Source organism: Nycticebus coucang, chromosome 12, assembly GCF_027406575.1.
Source record: "Nycticebus coucang isolate mNycCou1 chromosome 12, mNycCou1.pri, whole genome shotgun sequence".
Classification (NCBI taxonomy): Eukaryota; Metazoa; Chordata; class Mammalia; order Primates; family Lorisidae; genus Nycticebus; species Nycticebus coucang.
Genome location: NC_069791.1, coordinates 87,258,488 through 87,263,248, shown reverse-complemented (window position 1 = coordinate 87,263,248; position 4,761 = coordinate 87,258,488). Strand labels below are relative to the sequence as shown.

At 53.8% G+C, this 4,761-nt stretch overlaps 1 pseudogene; it reads left to right on the top strand.

Moving 5' to 3' along the window:
• Positions 1-268: 268 nt before the first annotated feature.
• Positions 269-1,876, top strand: LOC128562020 (AT-rich interactive domain-containing protein 3B-like; annotated as a pseudogene).
• The last annotated feature ends 2,885 nt before the right edge of the window (positions 1,877-4,761 follow it).

The following is a 4,761-nucleotide window of genomic DNA, read 5'->3' as shown; positions in this document are numbered from 1 at the left end:
TTAGTAGAAGAAATAATAAAGGTCAGAGCAGAAATGAATTAAATTGAAACAAAAAAAATCAAAGATCAAGAAAACAAAAAAATTGGCTTTTTGAAAAGATTAACTAGGTGGCCCCCAGCTGCAGAGGAGTCCTAGGCGCAGCTGCTGCACTGGGGCTGGAGCGGCCTCCTCTTCCACTGACCGAGAACTCAGAGCGCTTTGCACAGGTTTAGACCCGGTGTGCCTGGTGGGCTGTGCTCAGGTTCAGAGCCATGAGGATCTGTGGGTGAAGCCTGAGGCAGTAATGGAGCCATTGCAGCAGCAGCAGCCACGGAAACAGTCGCCCTTGGCTGCTCTGCAGATGGATGCCAGAGAGAAGCAGGGGCAGCAGATGAGAGGAACCCCATTCTCGTATGCCCAGAAGCTGGTCACACAGCCCACTCTCCTTTCTCCTGCACCTGGGAGGCCTTCTAGCGGCCCTGCCCCTGGGCCCCTTAGCCAGAGTTCCACCGGCCACAGCAGTGGGCCAAGTTTTTGAACTAGGCAATGTGAACTCAGAGACTGAGGAAGAGGAAGGAGGTTTGGAAGATGACGATGGGGATGATGAAATTGCAGAAGTGACTGAGAAAGGAACACAGGCTGCTTCAAAATATTTTCATGGGCAGAAAGCAACTTGCCAAGAACCCTGAGCAGCACCCATGTCAAATCGACTGCCAGCGCCAGGGCTTCCGCTGCATGGACAACAAGCTAAAGAAGACCATGCCAAAGATGCCTCCAAGGCCCCACCTTCGTCTCCACAGCTGGGCAGCCAAGCCGGAATCTGGATGAGCAGCTCAAGCAGAATGGTGGTTTGGCCTGGAGTGATGGTGCAGATGGAGGCGGAGGAAGAGAGATCTCTCGAGATTTTGCCAAACTGTATGAATTGGACGGTGATCCTGAAAGGAAAGAATTCCTGGATGACCTCTTCACCTTTATGCAGAAGAGGGATCCTGGACCTGTACTGTATAAGCTGGTAACGGAGAAGGGGGGCCTGGTGGAGAGCATCAACAAGAACTGAAGGGAGATCACCAAAGGCCTGAGCCTGCCCACGTCCATCACCAGCACCGCCTTCACCCTCAGGACCCAGTACGTGAAATATCTATGTGCCTATGAGTGTGAGAAGAAAGCCCTGAGCTCGCCAGCCGAGCTCCAGGCAGCCATTGACGGTAACCGGAGGGAGGGCCGGCGGCCCAGCTGCAGCTCTGCCCTGTTTGGCTACTCACCCGCTGCAGCCACTGCAGCCACCGCCGGGGCCCCTCGCCTTCTCTCCCCACCCAAAATCCGCTTCCCCATCCTTGGGCTTGGCTCCAGCAGTGGCACCAATACTAGCAGCCCTCGGATACCCCCAGCAACCACTGTGAGGAAAGGTGACGGAGTCCCCATAGCAACGGTGCCTGGGCCAAATCGCCTGGCTGTGCCTGTGACTTTGACAGGCCAGCAGGCCAGTACTCGGACTGCCAGGCTGGAGCAGCTGCAGGAGCGGCTGGAGGCAGGGGAGCCTCCTGAGAAGAAAGCATCAAGACTGTCCGAGGAGGAGCAGCGCCTGGTCCAGCAGGCTTTCCAGCGCAACTTCTTCAGCATGGCGCGGCAGCTGCCGATGAAGATCAGGATCAACGGCAGGGAAGACAGAGCAGAGGCCTCAGCTGCAGCATTGAACCTGACCACGAGCAGCATTGGGAGCATTAACATGTCTGTGGACATTGATGGCACCACCTACGCAAAACCTGTGGTCCACCTCATGGCAGGGTCTGCTCCCCAGACCCTCAGCAGCAGCAGCAGAAGCTCTCACTGCTCACCTAGTCCTACCTCATCCCGGGGCACCCCCAGCACAGAGCCCTCCACCAGCTGGTCCTTCTGACAGGCAGGACCCAGCTTCCTACTCCTCACTCTCCTGCTGAGAGTGAAGGAAGTTGATGCACAGAATTTACCTCATCTCAGAGACCATGTTGAACACCATCTGGCCAGACATGAGAGTTTGGAGGTGTCTGTCTGTCCAGGCTCCATTCAGGTCCTGCTGTACTCTGGAGGCAGAGAGGGCGGGGCAGGACAGGGCAGTGTTGTCCAATCAGGGATTGTCCTGGAGAACTGGGTGGGGTCTGTGGGTGTCCAGCTTTCCTCCAGAGTTCCCCGGCCACAGTGTATGGACAATCTGCTGGAGGCCCTCCTTTCCCTTCTCCTTTAATTTATTTCCCTTCCCCTGCCTTCTGCCATGACTCCAAGGTCACTAGTCTCTTCCCCTGCTCAGTGCCCTAGTTTTTAAGTCCCATGTGGGGCTGTTAAGACCTTCATGGCCGGGCGGCGCCTGTGGCTCAGTCGGTAAGGCGCCGGCCCCATATACCGAGGGTGGCGGGTTCAAACCCGGCCCCGGCCAAACTGCAACCAAAAAATAGCTGGGCGTTGTGGCGGGCACCTGTAGTCCCAGCTACTCGGGAGGCTGAGGCAGGAGAATCGCTTGAGCCCAGGAGTTGGAGGTTGCTGTGAGCTGTGTGAGGCCACGGCACTCTACCGAGGGCCATAAAAGTCAGACTCTGTCTCTACAAAAAAAAAAATAATAAATAAATAAATAAATAAATAAAAAAGACCTTCATGGCCCTTCTCTGCTGAGCATGGGATGGAGCCCTTCCAGCTCACCTTGCCTACTGTTTGGTTTCTGGGGTGTGGGTCCCTCCAGTTCAGGTCTAGAATCAGTCCTCAGGACCCCCTATTCCCCTTTAATGGTCCCAAGAATGAGCACGTATACACTGAGGGTAGTTGGGTTCGAACCCAGCCCAAGCCAACTAAAACAACCACAAAAAAAAAAAAAAAATAGCCAGACGCTATGGCAGGCGCCTATAATCCCAGCTACTTGGGAGGCTGAGGGAAGAGAATCACTTAAGCCCAAGAATTTGAGGTTGCTGTGAGCTGTGACACCACAGCACTCTACTGAGGGCGACATAGTGAGACTCTGTCTCAAAAAAAAAAAAACCCAAAACTGAGCACATGAGGGCAATCTTCAGGGCCCACTGGGCATCTGCTGAGGAGGAGGCAGAGCCTCTAGGCTGCCCAGGCCCTGTCACTCACTTCACACAGCCCCTTTTCTGACCCCCAGCCCCAGACCCCATGCTCCCCACTTGCCCCTTGCTCCCTACCCTTTCATGGGGCCATCTCAGCCCTATCATCCCCAAACGTGCCCAGGTCAGGTTCATCAAAATACCTCAGATTTATAATTGTTACTGTTTGATTCTTCAGGGAGTGTTTGCATCTCTGAAATCTTTTTTATATATGTTTTGCTGACTTTTTTTATTTTAAGATTTTTATTATTGTTGTTGTTATAGCACCAAAGAAATGAAAACAGATCACCCCCAAAGCCAAGCAAGGGATTTGGTACCCACTCTGGCCCTTCCCTAGAACCCCGGCGCATAGGCAGGGGAAGCAGGCAGGGGAGCCAACTCAGGGATCTCAGTGGCAGGGGAGGTGAATGGAGAGACCCGCTTACGCCGGTCGGCCCTGAAACCGCACCAGTTCAGAAGAGGGTCCTTGACCCATTTCCTGCCACACACCCCACCCCAGGGTGGGGTCAGGACATCTCCCCTTCACCCAGCATTCCCAGCTCAGGACCTGAGCAGGCAGGCCAAGGAGGCTGTGGGCCTTGCAGGTTTTGCCAGAACCTGCACTGCTCCAGGGAATGTGGCGATGCTGGGAGAGCTTCTCTCTCCTCTTGAACCTGGGGTAGAGCAGGTTGCTCCTGGGATTCTTGCTCAAGGCTCGCTTCATCCGAGTAAGCCTTGAAGTGTTCAGTAGAACACCACCACTGTGATGTCGTCGGGCTGCGGTGGTGGGAGACACCACATGTAGCATGAGGCGTCCATGGTGATAGAGCCAGCATTCAGGTCTGTCTCAGAAAGGAAAGGGAAAGCAAAAGCTTGAGCACAAAACAGACACCTCAACTTGGTAAGCTGCAGCTCTGCTGAACTGCATCTTCTCTCTCCCTCCCCCAGCCTTCCACACTCACTCTCACACACACACACATCCAGCCTTGTCCACTGGGGGCCGACCCTCCTCTGGCCTCAGAAGCCTTGCCTGCCGGGCAAGTGCAGGGTGTAGCAGAGAAAGGCATCTGGATCTGGTGCCACTGAGGACCCCAGTTGGCTGGCGCTGGGCCCACTTGAAAGTGTCTCAGACATCTGGCCAGTGTGGCTTTCTCAGGAGTTTGGTCACAAAGGGTGGACTCTTCCCACCCAGAGAACACAGGTATAGCACACTGTGTTCCTTTCCCCAGGCTGCTCACCCAAACTCACCCTCTGAGCAAACCCTTACTGCCCTGAAGGTCAACAGCAGGGTCTCAACCAGAAAGCTCGAGATTGGGGGTGCCAGCAGGTCCCCCCAGTAATGGGGCCCTGGCCCAACAGAGCTTCCCCTACAAATGCAGTCCTAAAGGCCATTTGGTCAGCAGTCAGCCAGGGCAGCTCTGTCCCCTCCCCTTTCCCATCTTATATGGATTGTAACCAGGAAAAATGTGATAACACATGGGTAGCAGAGAACAAATACCTCAGATATCCTCTTGTAGCAAGTGCCTGTTTATGTTGCGGTTATTTTCTATCTCACGTGTTTTCGAATGTTTATATTTCAATAAACCTCTACCGCTGAGGGTCCTTGACTATATGGATAACTATATGCCAATAAATTGGAAAACCTGGAAGAAATGGATAAATTCCTAGACACATACAACCTTCCAAGATAAAACAAGGAAGAAATCCAAAACTT